Here is an 18,635-nt window from a genome sequence, read left to right on the forward strand (position 1 = left end):
TAAAAAAATCTGAAAGAATTCTTGAAGGAAGGCTTCAATGATTATCTGGAGAAGTTTACGATCCCACCCGTTGAAAAATATCTGATGATCTTTTAGGAAGCCCCTTGGAGGAGCTTCCCGAAGAATCTATTGAGTATTTTCTGAAGGAATTCCTGGAGAAACACCTAAAATAATCCCTGGATGAGGGGTCTCCAGTTAGCCTAGTGGTTAAGGCTATGGATCGCCAATCCGGAGGTGGGTTCGATTCCCGTTCTGGTCGGGAAAATATTCTCGACTCCCTGGACATAGTGTATCATTGAACTTGCCTTCCAATAAACTAATTCATGCAATGGCTGGCAAAGAAAGCCCTACAATTAATAAATGTGGAAATGCTAAAGAACACTAAGTTGGAGAGTTGCAGGCCAAGTTCCAGTGGGAACGTGGAGCCATACAGAAGCAGAATAATCCCTTGATAAATTCCTGAAAAGAACCCAACAGAATTCCAACAAAATTTTCAGATTTTATCATGACAGCACTGGTCCAAAATGAGTTTTAGAAAATATTATCCTTTGAAGACACGTGCGATGTTGTGAATTTCTATCTTGAGGAATCCCTTATAAATTTTCTAGTAAAGTATTCTCTCTAAAATGTATAGCATATTTTTTATTGTAACCTCTAACTTACATGCGTTTAAGCCTTTGTTAGATAAAAGATGAAAATTGTGCCTGTACAGGAAACAAATAATTCTGTATTGACGTTTTTTAATGACTGGATGTAGTACCTCACCTTAAAAAAAATAAGGTCACGCCAACTACGCCACCGCCGCCGCTGCTTCAAATTACTATAAACGCCGTCGTCGGTGAAAACTGCTTCGGCGCACTCGTCTAGACATGTGGTCCATAATAGAATTCCGAGATCTTTGAGTAGTTTTGGTATTTCTTGTATTTACTACAACAGTTTTGATTTCCGTTTTTTTTCGATAGAAAAGATGTTGCTCTACGTAATGCTTTCTGAAATTAGCCATGGTTTGAAGTGAAAGCCTTCATTTTTCGCTGAATTGTTCATCCACTTCCTAAAGGAATCAAAATACCTCCCATACCCGACTCTCTATTTATTCTAAACTACACAACGAAAATAAACTTACGATGAGAAGAAGGTGAATATTGCAGTTGCGTTGTATGGCAGGCCTGAATACATTTTAAAAAATTTCCTAGAGCTCAGAATCTGACCCTTCCATGATTTTGGACATTATTGCCTATAATAATCCAACAAATTCCCAACCTTTGACATCATCCACCCATCCAAGATACAAACCACCCCTCATCTCGTGATAACCGAAAAATGACGTTTCCCGCGTCTTATCGCGCATGCTTCACACCTTCCCCTTATCAGCAGCGACCACATATCAGCAGCAGGCGCACTGAAACAATCGGTGAGTTCCCTTCAAATGCTCTCGGTCTCTCTCGCCGTCGTCGTCGTCATCACAAAGGCTGACTGGACTGCACGCATCCCATCGCAAGGTTCGACTCAACAGTTCCCCAACGTCATCGGTCGCCGACAGTTCGCAATCGTTATCGCGCGCGCGTTTCCCAGTCTTGATCGGATTTTTTTTGTTGCAGAAAAGCTGGTGTCCCCCACCCCGTCTCACCGGGGCATCGATTCGGATTTTGGATTCTGCACCACACTCTATGGTGGGTGGTTTTGTGAAGGTGGTGGTGCGGGTGGTTTTAGTGTTGGTCGCACGCAATACAGGATAGTGGAAAGGGTGGAAACGGTTAAACAACCACCTTCTCCTCCCCAAAACCAACCAAAAGCTGGACGACACTTTAGCAGTGTTCAGATCCGCGTACAACGCATTTTGGATTTAGTGCAACCAATAACGGGTGATTGAAGATCTATGCGTGGAGTGAGTGCGGGTTAGAGTGGCCCATATTTAACCCTAAAAGGGAAACCTGGGGTCCATTGGACCCCAGGCGCCTTTCAGAGCTCGTCTTTGATGGAACACACTCAGCGAGGTGACGAAACTGAGGCCATGAAGGTATCCCTTTTAGGGTTAAGAGCGATTATAGTGGAAAAACTGGAATTTCAAATTTTGGGTCTTGAAGTGGAAGTTTTATTGGTCGATATGATTCTCGAGAAATCTTAACTCAATGAGTGCAAGGAAATAACTATCATCAAAAACAAAATGATTTCGTAGGGAAAAGTGTCAGCTTTACTATGTGTCACTATAGTTGACAAACGTATGTTTGTTATGACAAAAACTCTGGCCGGAAGATTATTTGTAGAGAAGTGGTACCATCTCGGCTGGGCTTCTATTTTGGACACTTTTCTACTGTATCTCAGTTTATATTGAACCAATTGACATGATTTTTGTTGTACGCAGTGAGATACATACAGTATGTAACTGTGTACTAAAACTCAAGCCAGGATGTATTGACATGACTGAGAAATAGTGGAAAATTGCCCAAAATACCAGCCACTTCCCAAGTTTTTCGGCACTCTATGTCTTAGTAGTAATTTTCTAAAATGGTCATTGCAGGGTTGAAATGTCTTTACTCACAATAGTAAATGCGGAATATTTTTGAATAAGTTTGAGTGCTTAGTTTTTTTCGAATAAATGCCATCTTTTGTTACAAACAAATATAGTGATCATTCGTTAATAAACCATTAAATTCAACATTTCTGGTACTCGCCGCTTCAAAACAAAAGCGCCACGCTACATGGTGTTGAACATCATGTGAGCAGTGGAGTTATATAAAAAATATCTGTATAGCAGAAACTTTAATTTGTCGGAATTCTTCAAAGTTATCTCCTAGGAATTTCTCCATATGTCAAGCCAGGAGTTACTGCACGAACTTATTTAAAACGTATCTTTACGAATTATTCCAAAAATACCTTGAAAAATTCCTTTAAAAATTCCTTCTAGATTTTTTGTATGAGTTCCTACAAAAATACTTCTAGAAGCTGCTTATGAAATACTTCTCTAGGAGATTTTTCAACAATTCCTGAAGGAGTTGCTTCAGGAATTCATGCCAAAGTTTCATGAGGAGTTCTTTTAGGAATTTATCTAGAAGCAACTTTATCAACAAAAATTTATCAAAGAGTTGCTTTAGGAGTTCCCTTGAGCCCATGTGTTTCTTCAAAAAATCCAAATAAAACCTCCAGTTTGTTTTATGTTTCCCAACGAGGAATTTGCTGGAAGAATTTCTGATGGTTATCTTCAATGATTGTTTGAGAAAATTCACATATGGATTGCGAGATTACTTCAGTAAATCTTCCATAGTCCCTTTATAAATGCTTTTAGAAATTCCTTCAGAAATATTTTGGAAGTCATTCAACGGTTCTTTAATGAATTCTACCGCATTTTCTTTATATCTCGAAGTTTCCTCTAAAAAGTTCTTCAAAGTGTCAATCCTGAGAATATTCCAAGTATGCCTGGAATAAAACCTTCAGAGATTCCAGCAAACAATCTTCCTGAAAGTTTCGAAGAGTTTCCTGAATGAAGCGCAACAGAGATTCTTGCAGGAATTATTCCACAAATATTGTTATATATTGTTGCTAGAATTCTTATTCCTATTTTTCTTGTTATTTTTGGTGTAACGTCTCTACTAGGGACCCACTGCTACTCAGTTTAGTGTTTTATGAGCACTTCTATAATTATTAACTATGAAAGCTTCCTCTGTCAATGACCATTTTTCATGTGTAACGTGTGGCAATCTCGTAGATAAACTATTTCCTAGGAAGTCAAAGAAAATTGCCTTTGCGAAAGTCCTTGGAACGATTGAAAATCAAACCCGTGTCCCTCAGCATGTCCATTAAGGTGGCCCACACTTATATGAAAAACAAAAATTTCGAAAAATGCCAAGTCTTACCTCCCCAATCAGTTGTTTTGGACTCCCAGAAGCTACGTTCAAAATTTGAGCAAAATCGGTTGAGTCTAAGGGGGCGCTCAAAACGCTTGAAGTTTGTATGGGAAAACTTGGTCAAACGTATGCAGGAATTTTAAGTTTTCGAATTTTGCCGCTAGGTGGCGCTGTAAGGGTTCAATAATCAAACGCTTTGGTATTATTGTAGGTGACTATATACCAAACAACTTTGTCGAAGACCGCAAAGTGATCCAACGTCTGTGAAAAAAGTTATACCCTAGGAAAAGTGAGGATAAACTTTATTGTTATTTTTCCAATACATGTAAAGGAATAATATCAATAATGAAATCTCAATACTTTGCCTCACTTTGCCTAGGGTATAACTTTTTTCACAGCCGTCGGATCACTTCGCGGTCTTCGACAAAGTTCTCTGGCATATAGTCACCTACAATAATACCAAAGGGTTTGATTTTTGAACGCTTACAGCGCCACCTAGCGGCAAAATTCGAAAACTTAAAATTTCTGCATACATTTGGCCAAGTTTTCCCATACAAACTTCAAGCGTTTTGAGCGCCCCCTTAGGCTCAACCGCTTTTGCTTAAATTTTGAACGTAGCTTCTGGGAGTCTAAAACAACTGATTTAGGAGGTAAGACTTGGTATTTTTCGAAATTTTTGTTTTTCATATAAGTGTGGGCCACCCTAATGTCCATGTTGAATATACGTGCGTTTACAGCATCGGCTGTATGTGCCCTACTAGAAACTAATCAAGAAACTTTCCCGAGACTCCTCTTAAATTTCTTCTATGTATTCCTTTGGAATTTTCAGAAAAATAGGTAGTTCAAAAAATTTCGACTCATTTAGACATTGTTTTAGAAATTCCGGAAAGAAAAGATTGCTTCAAAGTAGCCTTTGGGATTTACTTTAAAGATTCATCCGAAGTTTCCTTTGGAAATAGTTTTCTTGATTTCTCCAGAAGTTTATCGAAAGCTTTCTCCAAGCGTGCCTGCGGTGATCGAGAGTGTCATCTTAGAATTTTTGGAGAGCTGCGTCCGGGAATTACTCCAAGGTTTTTCTTTTTTTTTTTTTTTTTGAAAATAATACTCCAGATATTACGCAGGAATTTCACCAGTTTTTTTTCGGGTATTATTTTTTAGATTACTACAGAAATTCCCCCGAAATTACAGTTATTCTCCAAAAGTTATTTTTTTTTTCAAAACCGTATTCAAAAAATGGTTCGGAGAAATTTAAACAGATACTAATGAAAACTTTTTTTTTATTTTAAATTTAATACTCCTCAGGAAATCTTTAAGAAATCCCTACAGAATTTCTCCCAGAAACTTCCTCAGGAATTGCTGTAAACTTGGTTCAGGGCTTAACCAGCATATCATCCAGAGTATTCATAAATCTAGGAATTTTACTATACATTCATTCGGAAAATGTTCCATATAGTCCCGTAGGAATCGTTCAAGGAAACTTCTAGGAAAATTCTTGAAAATCCTGGAGAAATCTTGAAAAAAAAATCCCAAAAGTATATCTGCGGAAACACCTGAAAGAATGCATATGATAGTTTTGTAACATTTGTTAAAGGATACTCCTAAAAAATTTATTGAGTTATTTCTGTTAGAATTGTGGAAGAGTTAGAAATCGCTGAATGACTTCCTAGAAGTTGTTATGCAAAAGTTCCTGAAATAAATTCCGGAGTAACACCTGAAGGACTTTCTGGTGAAGTTGTTGAAGGAACTACTGGAGATCTTAGTGGAGAAATCGATAATAATTTCTAGCTCCTGTATCAATTTCTCTTCGTCGATATTCTCTTTCACTAATAACTTGACATGAAGTTGCTTGTTACCGAGGCAAAGTAAGCCTTTTCGGGAGTCGATACCATTAATCGATACACTTTCAGCAATCACAAAGACAGGATCGATGACGACAAATTTGTCACATGAATAAGGCTCTTATGAAACATACTTTTCGATATCTCTGAAGGAGCTTCCGGAAAAATTTCTGGAAGAATATCTAGAGTAGCAATTGGAAGAGTTTTGGAAGTAACTCGTGGAGAAACCTCAGGAGTAATTTCTGGAGAAAAAAGATAGGCATATTGACATCCAGAGGATGAATCCTGATCTAAATTTGTTTACCAGTTGCTAGACTTTAAGCTGAATTTCTAGCCAAAAGAGCAATACCAGCAAAAATTGAGAATTGAGGAACCGGACATGGAACCCTAGGGCATTTCCAAACAAAAAAATACGAATGTTTCCATTTAACCAGACAAAAAAAAATGTCAGTATTTTCATATGAATTGAGGTGATTATCAAAATCATTTTCACAAATGCTGAAGAACAGTTTTCTTTCCTAGACCGATGCTTGTGAAAACTATGAAGGAGTTCCATCCTAGATCAGCTCGTAAATCAGTGAAGAGTAGTTGGCATGGAAGTTGAAAGTTTTGAATTAATTAAGTTACAAGATATATGTTATGTAAATCTATGTAAAGATAGCAGAGAAATACGAAAAAGGGTTACTATATTTGTGGAAAGCATCAAACAAAACCCATCATAAGATTTCTTGTTGAAAAAAAATTTTGAAGAGGATTACTGGTTGGCGGATTTTGATAAAATATTCCTGAAAATTTCTCATGCAAGCGCAAATGTCCTCTACTACTTGTTTCCCAGCGGGACCAGGAGGTTGCTATACAATTTTTCAAGTATTTCCCGAAGAGTTCCTTGACGAATTGTTTCAGCAGTCAAACTTTCTACGCATCGCTACAAAAGAAGTTCCATCAGCAACTCCTATTTTCACTTCTGAAGAAATCACAGTAGAATACCTAAAGAAACTTTTAATTCAGAAACTGCTATGGATATTTCTATGTGAATACCTTGAAGAGTTCCTCATTATCTTCTTGAGGAGTTCTTCATAAGCTTCTTAAACAAATTCTTGAGTAACTTCAGATGTAAAGATCAAAAATTATTAACGCAATTTAATGACTGAAGTTGAAAACTTCAAACTACTCCGTAAGATGTCGACTAACCTGAAAAATTCCTGGAAGGATTCCCGGTATTTTCCTGAAAAATTGTTTGCGAATCTTTGGTTGAAAATCCTGAAGCAGCACTTCGAGAAAATCTTGGAGGAGAGTTCCAGGAGGACCACTTTACAGAAAACCAATAAAAGCTTGAAGATTCTGCGAGATTCTTGGAGAGGCTACTGTATGGAATGCTGGAGGCAATCCTTGGAAAACTCCTTTGCTCCAAGGTTCTTCCGAGTAACTTTTTGAAAAAAAATCCCGAGGGAATTAAAGAAGAACTTCTCAAGCTATTCATTGGTATAAATCTGATTTTTTTTTAATATGCCTTTTCAGCTCACTGGAAATAAGTAAAGTCCCATTAAACACTTGGATGAAATTCTTCTGAAATTATTGAAGAGAATCATTGTGGAAGACCTGATGAAATTGCTCTTGGAGTAATTTCTCAGACTAACATATTAAAGAAATTTCTGGAATAATTCTTCAATGCAAAACCTTAGAGATTTTTTTGAGTTTCTGCTGTTGACGTAATTAGCTGGAAGAACTACTAGAGCAATGCACTATAGGATATCAGGCGGACAAAAATCAGAAAAGTGACTTCCACTAATGCTTGTTCTGAAATTTTCTATCGATAATAAACATATAAACTAAGAGAAATCTAGAATTTCAAGTTTCTAGCTGATGTAGTTACAAGGATATTGAGTATCAAAGTTGAATAAAGCTAAAAAATGTAATTTTCGCAAAAAACAACACATAATTTCAAATCAATATTTTCTAATTATTATCATCATTATCTATTGGTTTCAATACATCATTGGTAAGATAATGAAGCAAGCTTTCCAAAAAACACGTGGTTTTGTGAAATAATTGAACCATTGTATGAAAAAAGGTACAAGAAGAAGAAGAAGTTGAAAATGGCATGAGATTCAAATTTTGATAATCGGCATCTTTTTTTTCCCAAACATTCCCAGGCTCGAAATCAGTTTATGGTCAAGCTTTAGGTCTACTCTAATGATTTTGTATGCGAAATGCTGCGGTAAATTGCGGTCTTGGGAGATTCAGCGTTTTTTACGCACGAGACCGCCCGGGCGCACCCCTTGAGATTAAACGACGATTCTCAAACATTCTAAGCAAATTCTCTTGGAATTCATTTTTGAAAGTAAGTACACAATAGTGTTGATCATTCTAAGCACACAAAAAAAACAAAATAAAAATTTAAAAAATAAAACAAATTCAAACTTTTTATACATTATCAGTTATTTGACCATATTGAAAATACGCCCTTTAGAAAACTTGGTCGTGATGTTTAAAAATGTTCATAAACAATATATTTTAGTCGAACCAACTACAGAATACTAATAAATCCTCGAAAATATGACGAAAATATTTTTGTCCGCCTGGTTGTATGGGAATCCCCCATAGTGCAATGGGATGACTGCTGTTTACTTTTTTTATTGGTTGCTTCCAGTTGGCGCCAGCAGTAAAAATTGCATGCAAGAACTTTTATAGCATCTAGTTTCCAGCGCTGACAGCCCGGCGGCGACATCATCGCTTGTATTCAATGCATCGTATGTGCTACTCTCGGTTTTCAACATTCTCAAATTCTCACCTCAAGCTCACGCAAGTATGGTAGTCAAGAACTGTCAAATCGTATGGAAAAATCGCGAAAAACATTAATTGTTAGGAAACGGGATAGTTTTGTGAAACGTTAGTGAATAGAAATCAAGAATGGTTTGAAAGGACAACTTTCTATGTTTACCTCGTGTTCCGGAACAATTTCTTCACCAAGAAAATTCGATTTTACTGTCACACAAAAAAGTGCCATCTGTTATACTTTTAGTTCGGAATGTCGATGTATTTGGGTAGAAAACCTCCTCGAGAAAGTCCTTAGATAATTCTCCTGGAAGCTCAAGAAAAATTTTTAGGGAAGAATTCCTAAGGGAGTGTTGGAGAGCTCCTAGACGCATGTTGGAACTTTTTGGGAAAACTTCTGTGGCATCTTCCGTAGGAAATGCTGATGATAATTTTTGGAAAAATTCCCAAAGTGGAAGAAACTTCTCATGGTATTTCAAGACAAGATGTTCAAAGAATTCCAGAAAGAATCCTCTCAAAGGATTCCTCCATATGACCCTGAAAGATTCTCAAATCGCTGAATCCTTTAAAATTTTCTTATCGGATCTCTCAATTAATACATTCCTGAGCAAATATCTGAAAAAAAATTGATGGATTTGGACATTTCAACCCTTTGGACGAGTTTATGAAGGAAATCGCTTGCTTCAGAAGCACCTGGTAAATTTCTAGTATATTTGACAAAAATTCTTGGAAATTCAATTTGTTATCCAAAATAAGCCATTTTTCTCAACAGTTTGAGAATTGAACCTGAAAAAAAATACAAATAATGTATGCAAAATGTTTTCAAATATTCTTGAGTTGATAAATGTGAAGTGTAAAAGAATAAATATGGATTTACTTATTGAAACAGAGCCTTAGTTTGTTTAATCTTTGATCATTTATTAGAATATTTTTAGAAAAATTCTCGAAACACATACACGAATTCCAATTTTTTTTCTCACATTTGCAGTTTTTAGTGCAGAAGTTCACCAATTTTGTCTATACAGACATTCTGGCAATGATGTATCTAATATTGTTTTTTTTTTTCAGAAATGCTTCACCACTGCCACTATTTTCGTTTCATTAAAACATCACTAAGAATACGTTTTGTGTAACTTTTTTTTTTGAAAATTGTCTTTAAACATTCTTACATCTATTGAAATTCCCCAAAACGACTTTACCGAAATTCAAATGTCATCGCATTTAGAGACATGTCTTTACATCTGGCATCCCTTCTTAGAGGAGCACTTTAGACAGTGATGGGAAATGTCATGCAATTTCATGAAAAAAAATTATTCACACTGAAAATATAGTTCGTTTCATTGTTCGAAATCGCTCGTTTGATTTACAATTGCTATTCGTTGCTTTCTGCAATAGAAAGATTTGCAATGTACCTGAAATCGTTTCGTGAAAAATCACTCCGACACAAACAAAAACTCCTTTTTTAGTCGGACCGACATGAAACATGAAAAAATAGCACACGTATATCAGCTGGTTTTTCACAAGCTTCGAAACACGTTTCTTGTGATTGATACCTACCAGTGCTAGTCACTCATCTGGAAACGTTTGTTGAAACCGTTCGAAAACAACCAGAATGCTTTCCACTCTGATTCTGTTTATAAATAAATATGGATTACTGCACGAATTTATACTGGCCTGCTTACTCTCACACGAAATTTGATGTTTGAGAGTTGCCGGCACCGCTCAAACGTCAAAGGCCAGCATAAATTCGTGCAGTGGGCCATTACTTCCAACTGAGAGTCTGCTTCCTTTTCTCTTTTCACACACGCACCATCATATGCACATGAAAACAGGTTGCTTTGTTTTCTCTGCGATCCACACTATCATCAGTGATGACTGCAAAACTTTGTTGCATTCTATGAAGCGGAATTTCCTTTTTATACATGGTTAGTAAGAATCGTTTCACATTTGTTTATTTTGTTTCATTCTACAAAGCAGGAGCTAAAATATACGATTTAGCAAGTTCACCGTCTGCCAGATTCGTGATTTCGTACATGATACAATTCCATACGTACTGTGTCAGCATGGTGGTACGAATATATTTATCGTATTATACGCTATATACGAATTATTATTATACGAAATATTATTATACGAATTTTCGCTTTCAATTTACGAAAACTGGTTTAACGAAACATATTCTTTGAGCCTTAACGAAAGTATATTATCCGTGTATGGAAAATCGATGACATCACCATCATCACTTTTTACATTTCATTGTTGGGATATTTCCCATCCCTGCTCTTAGAGGTTTACGCACGAATCATACGTGGGCGTAGACCGAACCTTCCAATTACACAAAAAACGTTCACCATTTTCTCCAAAAATTATCGACTCGTGATTAAACAATCCGTCAATGAATTAATTGTCATCAATGTTTTTATTATTATTATTTATTTAAACTTTGAATTTTAAAAGAGTTAAAAGCCCATTTGAGTGATTTTTTTGTTATCAAAGTTTAAGAAATGATTTATTCATTTACAAATTTCCGATGTGCTTCTATATATATATGCCATTAGGGATTGAACTTCCAGCTTTTGCAGATCTTTCAAAATCATGAGTGAATTGAATTCTTCATTAACGGAGAAGCAATTCATAAACTACCGGACCAAAATGAGTTAAATTTTAAAAATGTCCTTCACCTTCATGCATTTGTTAGTTTCTTCCCGCAAACCCTTTGAACCCCCGCAGCGCTTTCTGTGTACACATTTCAAGTGAATTATATTAAGGACAAACGTCTTGAAATCCCGCTTCAACAGTGCATTAAAACTTCAGACGCACAAATCTCAAAAGCAAGCTTCAAACAACAATGCATTTTATTATTCTGTTGTTACTCACTTGTAATAAGCTTAAAATGAGAAGCTCAGGTACGCTGGTTTTGTTTACGAAGACTTTTGTGCCCTCAAAATCGTGAGTAGGTGCCAAAGTCGGCCATTGTGGCGGTCATTTTGGGATTCTATTAAGTCTGTCCTTAACTGACCACTAAACTTCCAATTAAAGCGCCAAATACTGAAATTCCACATTTTCCCCCTATTCTGACCCACTCTAGTGCTGGTGAGTGAATATCGTCGTCGTCGTCGTCGTTGCTGCTGGATTCGCAGCGCAGCTGAGTGAAATGTTCGTGGTGGGTGGTGAAAATTCAACCACCTTCCGCTGCTGGCGCTGGGAGCCTTGAGCATGGATAGCATGGATAAGCAAGAAGAACCGCAATAGTTAAGAAGAAGCCGAAGAGTGCGAGGTTCAGCAACCAGTCAGCCAGCGGTCGATTGTTTTTGGTTCGGGTGAAAGTTGAATAGTTGTGCGCTCCTTGTGGAAGAATCCTGTCACTTTGACGAAAGGCGAATAGTGTGTAGTGAACCTGAAGGGAAAGTGTTGTGGTTAACAAGCAGCGAGTACCCGTCTCGCTTTGGCACGTGCCAGCCAGCCAGCCAGATAGTGTGTGGGTTGTGATTGCGGGCATCCGCAAGAAGCGACTAGAAAGGTTCCCACTTCTTGGGTTACCCCCGAAAACCGGGAGTAGAAGGAGGATTTGGTTGGTTTCTCCGGGCGCAGCAGTGGGTGGTGGTAGGTGAACGAGAGCAGAAGTTCCTCAAGTGTTTGCGTGCGTTTGTTGTGTGCAAGTGTGTGCGGGAGTCAGTTGTTTGGCGTATCGACGGACGGAGAACCGGGATTCTTACTGTGAGGATACGCGGCAGGAGAAACTAGTTTCCGTGCTCCGGAGATAGTGGAGATTCGCTGGATTGCATACATGCGTGGATAATTATGCTGAAATGATGATATTGGTGGCATGCTGAAAGGGATTGTGACCAAGGAGGATGGAATTAATGCGATTCATGTCCTTTGAATAAGGATTTGCGAAGTTAATCCCGATAAACTGCTGATTTGCTACTGCAGAGTGCACATCTTGGAATCCAATAAGGTACATTTTTAATCTTGAATTCGTGAATATTCTGTGACTTCATGTTTTACGACTTCAACAGATAGTGTATTTAACCTAATATTCGCTACATACCTACTGAGTTTTATATCTGAAATTCTTCTTTAGACTAGCTTTCTAAAAGACTCCGTATTTTTTAATGCAACTAAAGTAAAGCATCGGGTTTTCGTGGGATTTTTAGGAATTCAACGAAATTTCCGAAATGTTTATTATTTGTAACATATTTTAAAATATCTATAGGAAATACTGAAATTGTACAGTTATTCACACTCATGTGTTTTCGCATTATTTTTTATTAGGATTTTCTTACTCTTCATATTTTTAATTTCAGCTTTTTGAACCACTTTAGCATAACGTGGTTATTTTGACTACTGTGTTGTACAGAACAGTTTTTTTTAACTTTTATTACTGTGTATGTTAACTTATGCTAATTCTACACTTGAGCAAGAACAGAATAATGAAATGCACTGTTGTTTGAAGCTTGCTTCTTGAGATTTGTGCGTCTGAAGTTCTGATTAACTGTTAAAGCGAGATTTCAAGACGTTTGTCCTTATCCCACTAATACCCATCCCCGCCTTTTGACTATGCCCCACTTGAGCTTGTTTATACTCTTTCTTTCGTGGGCAATCAAATATTTTAAATTTTTGGCTGATATTTAGGACTGTTCTGTATATCTTAATATGGTTTTTGATATCTTTTATAACGTATTTACATTTTTTTTTGTAATGAATCGCAACAATTTGCATATTTTAAAGAAAAAATAAATAAATAACAAATAACATTTTCCTTATCATTCTATTATATTTGAAGAGTTTGGAGGAGCCAAATACCCTATAAACTCTCAAAATGTTTAAGTTTTAAAAAGTCGATACTCCAAGTAGGCTTCCAGGAAAAAATATGAAAGTCAAGGGATTTCACAAAAAAAAATAGAAAACCCAAAAATAAAAAAAAAATGCGATTCAGAAAAAAATCATCAAATATGGTTTAAAAATATTTTAGATGACCAAAAATTATATTAAGATCATAATTTAAAAATTAAAATGGATGCTAGAGGGTTAAAGTTGACCGGAGCAAGTTCTTTAAAAAAAAATCTGGCCAGTAAAACGAAACTATATTATTGATTGCTCTCCACACAGAAGAACACGTATTCCGATCTGAAAACCTGCGTTTACCAATTGAGTAATCCCGATGTATTCTTAGGTTGCGAGAGCAAATATCAGTACCAGCTCGACTTCCGGGAAGGATTAGTATGCCATGGTTCTGCCTTACCATGGGTTTGCGTCCCAGATACTTGGATATCTGCGAACGGCAACTCCCAATAATCCCTCAATCGGACTTGAAAAGGAAAAACTGTACAAAAGTAACCAGTTCGATATAGATATAGATTGCATTTAGTAGAGCTATAAATTAAGTTATATTCACACAAAAAATGATTTTGAAAGAACTATTCAATAATAATATTTTTTCAGGTATTTGAAAAGAGATGATTGTGGATTTCGTCTGTAATTTAATTCTAAAATTTCACTAAGCCATAGCCATGTCATTGTCAATAGTTTTAAAAAGTTATTCAAGAGATTTTTCAACTAAAACTTCTTAAAAACTTCTTGGCCAAGCGTTTTTGGAAAACCTTGATAATTTACTTTGAAATTTCCTCCAGTAACACAAAATGGAAACTCTGGAAAGATTTCCTGAAAATGTTTACGTAGTGTCTACCATGAACTAACAAGATTTCTTTAATAAATATAAAAACAATGATGGGAAGAGACGAACCAGCCAAGGGCTGAAAGTCTCTTTAATAAAGACAAATCAATCAATCAACAATGATGGGAATGTTTCTTGGAAAATAACTGAGCAGCTGGTTCTGTCTTCGTCGAGGTATTATGATAAATTGATTAGTTCGTAAATTTTCGTGACAAACAAATTGCTGAAAAAGTTTCACAAATAGACATTAGATTTTTGTGAAACAACTCCACCGTTTGTTCCATGTTTCATTTCAAAGTTGATTTTTTGAAAACGAACATATTGCACCAAGAAAAACAGGAGACACCTCGATCCTTCCTATAAATGTGCATGTAAACTAATTTTGAAAATATTGATTCATTCTTTTAAATAAGCAATGAAACGCCAAAAAATGAGGAAATGCATTCAGTTTCGCCTCAAATAAATAGCCGTCATGACATATGAAACAGCTCTCCTAAATATAATAAAACCGCCAAATTGATTATTACGAATTTTTGTGGCCTCTTCGTGCATAAAATCTCTGTAATGAGCAGGCATGCCAGATTATTTAAAAAAAATCTGTATTATTTTTTTAAATCCCATACAAAATTTGTAGGGAAAAAATGTATCCCATACAAAAAATCACAACCCATCTAGATCAAAATTCTGGATTTCTGTATCTGTACTGAACTGATGCCCAAAAATCTGTATAACACATAATAAATTATAAATATGTATGCATTCCCAGCACTTGGCTGCTTCGTCTCTTCACACTTAGAATAAATTACAGTATTCGGTGAAAAAAATCACCGGAACTGGTCTGTAAGCAAGCAAACTACAGTATTACGGCGAAATCGATGAAATTGCAGGAGAAAATCGGTGAAATCTAAGAAATCACCGAAGAACCGGTGAAATCAGACAAATTTACAGGAGACCTGTGAATATTTTACCGAAAAGATCGGTGATGGGACTATTTTACCGTACTACTGAAAATGCGTTTGACAGCCACGCCGGCAGCTTCGATCATCAGTTCTATTAGAATTTGCGCATCATCTCCAAGCAAGACTCTCTTGTACAGAGGCAGCAAGTGTGGTTCCTGATCAGAAGGTCATGTATTCAATCCCATCATCGACGTTTTTTATGAAAATATTGTTTTTTGTGCTCGCATAAAATCGCCGTAAATTTTTAAAATTTACCGTACGTTCAGTGATATTGAGAATTCATTTGTAAACAAACATACCGAACGTTCTGCGATTTTTACGGTAAATTTGTTAAAAGTACCGAACGTTCCGGTAGTTTTGACAGATGCATTTTCCTGAGATTCGCAGTACGTTCGGTGGTTTGAAAAATCACCGAACTTTTTACCGTACGTTCAGCTGTTGAGATTACGGTAAAATTTTACCGTAATCCGTCATTTTTTCTAAGTGTGTTGGGTTCTCTGGCGTCTCTGGTTCTGATACAAATAAAAAAAAAATCATGACCCCTTCCAGAAATTCGGAATTTTCGGAAATTTTCTCCTAAAATTCCGTTACATGTTGCTCCAAAACTTTTTCAAAGGTTTCTTTTAGAAAATTTGGCAGGATTGCTTCAGAATATTTTGTGTGAATTTTATCGGAAATCGTTGAGAAATTGCTTCAGAAATTTCTCGATAAATTTCTGGAAAAAATATTATAAAATTCCATTGCTTTCTTGGTAAAATTTCCCAGTGATTTCCACAGATACTTCTCCAGTCATTCCTTCCGAAAGTCTTCCATGAAATCATCAAGAAATTCTCCCAGGGATTCCTTCTAATATTTCCCGGAGAAATTCATCAAGAATTATTCCAGAGAGCTTCTTTATAAAAATCCATAAAATAATCCATTAATTCCTTTGAGGAAACTATGAATTTCTAAAATATAAGAACTCTTTCAAGAATCTTTCAATGTATTCCTTCAGAAAACCTTCCAGGGTTTTTGTTGGGAAAATCCACGGATTCATTCGGGAACGTTCTTTTATAAAATCTTTCATGCATTGTTCCAGAAATTCCTCTAGAGCTCGATAGGTTTCCCCAGAATTCGCTGCATGGATTTTTAGAAATCTCTGTCAAGATTCTTTCAGAAGTTTTAATCCAGCGATTTATATTTGAAATCAAAAGTTTTGGATTCCTTCAGAAATTTCGCAAAACATGTATTTAGAATATTTTTTAAAATTTCCTTCAAAACTTGAGATATATTCCATTAACAAAAGAATTAAGCCAAAAACTGCTTTAAAAATTTATACAGGGATATCTTTGTACATTTCTCCAGAGATTCCTTTATAAAATAGGATACCTTCCAAAATTTCACTATGGAACTTTTTTCAGGAAATCATTCATAAAATATTTTAAGGATTTGAACTCATTGGCATCTTAAGTTCTACGTAGGGGTGGTGGGGGTAAAGTGGACAACCTAAGCATTTTGGTCGTTTCCCGCGGAAATGCGGCAAAATCCATCTGCTTTTCCGAGTTACATATGGAAGGTAATGATATACTCTAGAAATCTTGTAAGGGGTTGCATTTAAAAAATATTGTTTTCTTTGATTATTTTCTTCACCAAATCGTGCATCAAAATAGCGTGAAAAAAAATTGGTGGGGGTAAAATGAGCAATCGATGGGGTAAAATGAACAAGTCGTTAAAAGTTATATAACAGCATATTGTTTCTATGTTTTTAAATACAAACTATCAAATTTCATACGATACCTTTATTTTGTTGTTTTCAAACTTTTAATACAAACTTAAAAACACACTTAAATAATTATTGTAAAAATAGTGTAAGAAACAAGCACTATTTTGGATGAAAATTATATTTTGTTGATATAAAATATTTTTTAATAACTTTTTACTTCAACTATCTCACGATAGGTATGACGGCTGATGATTCTGAAGTTTGCAAAAAAATATATGAAATTTTGGTGAATTTGAAGCGATTGTCCATTTTACCCCCACGGTCTGATTTTGTTAAAATTATTTCCAAAAACTTTTTTTTTTACAAAACCTAATTTTTTTTCTGTAAAATATATTCTTCTACGGGACTTTATTGGTTTAGGGTTTAAAACTTGTAATAATTTGAAAATAACTTACGAGAAACCCTTAGCAATTATAAGCAGATTTTACATCATTTCCGATATTTCACGTGATTTTTAAAGTTTTTGTCATCTTGAAGAGGTTTATTTGATTTTAATGTTCAAGATCAGCAAAAGTATAATGATTCATGCTTAGGCATGAGCTCCAATCGTTGAAACATTTTGAAAAACAATAGAAGCCATGAAACTGTACCTTGTCCATTTTACCCCACCTGTCCACTTTACCCCCACCACCCCTAGGACAACGCGATAAGATCTAAATCCGGCCTATTGCTATCAACACCCGCAAAAGCCACTTGCGTGGAAGCTGAGGTTATGCCGTTCATCTACAAGGTTGCAATCGCAAACGGAAGTAAAGCTGTTCGGCAATGAACACAGGCACGAAGCACTAGACTGTATTGGCACGGGGTATTGGGTATAGCACGGCAGAAGAGAAATAGAATTTCGGAATGGTGGGAATAACACTGGTAATCACTTTCACACTTTCACTACTTTATTTTCTCTTTGCTGCTATTTACACTTTACACTTCGCGTTGTCCAAGCCACGCGAACGCTTGTAACTTGATCACATTTGAATTTCAACTGATTGGCTTCTCGGCAATACGCCTGTATTTGTACTGGGCGCGCCTAAATGTAGACTATTCCAGCATATTCTAGAATTTCGAACACCAATTTTCACGAACAAAAGCCGTAGCTTTCTTGAACGTAAAGAGGGTGACGGATCACCGGTCTTCCTTGCCACAGAAACCGACCGGATCCTGAACTCAGTGGCCGGAGTCACGCTCCACCCCAGTAGCTGGGCTACACCGGCTTGGTCCTAGGAGCTGTCTGGCCAGAGATCCCCAGGTAGACAACTATATTAAGCATATTATTAAAAGGGGATTTAATCCGATTGTAGCCAAAGCCTTGTTCAACGAGCGCATAACGACGGATTATGCTGACGCAGAAATAATATACACGGATGGCTCAAAACTATCCAATACAGTTGGAGTTGGTATTCATGGTAAAGACTTTGATGAATATTACAGCCTACCGAACTCCGCTTTAGTCTTTACAGCAGAGGCAGCAGCTATACACAAAGCCGCATCTCGCTCAACTACGAAACCAATGTTGATCGTTACCGACTCCGCCAGCTGTATTCTAGTTATTAGGTCTCCAAAAACACGACATCCATGGATTCAGACCACACAAACTCTATTGGAAACGAGACGTACTCCCAGCAAAAGCTTCATGTGGGTCCCAGGACATAGCAATATCCTAGGCAACGAATTAGCAGATCGACTGGCAAACCTTGGCCGCAACGGCCGTTGCCTCGCTATGGAGGAACCTGCAGCTGATGTGAAATCCTGGTTGAAAACTGTGGTAAGAGATGCATGGTCCAAGGA

The 18,635-nt window shown here is 36.5% G+C and overlaps 1 protein-coding gene across 8 annotated transcripts in view; it reads left to right on the forward strand.

Moving 5' to 3' along the window:
• Window positions 1-1,495: 1,495 nt before the first annotated feature.
• Window positions 1,496-18,635, forward strand: part of LOC109418028 (kazrin) — a 364,304-nt gene continuing 347,164 nt past the window's right edge. For 5 of the 8 annotated variants that reach the window (XM_029870756.2, XM_029870759.2, XM_029870758.2 and 2 more), the window contains exons 1-2: window positions 1,496-1,885; window positions 11,544-12,413. The gene's annotated coding sequence lies outside the window, so the exon portion shown is untranslated. The remainder of the gene's footprint in view (window positions 1,886-11,543; window positions 12,414-18,635) is intronic. The other 3 variants (XM_062854088.1, XM_062854089.1, XM_029870757.2) reach the window with 3 other exon arrangements.

This window comes from Aedes albopictus, chromosome 2 (genome assembly GCF_035046485.1).
Source record: "Aedes albopictus strain Foshan chromosome 2, AalbF5, whole genome shotgun sequence".
Classification (NCBI taxonomy): domain Eukaryota; kingdom Metazoa; phylum Arthropoda; class Insecta; order Diptera; family Culicidae; genus Aedes; species Aedes albopictus.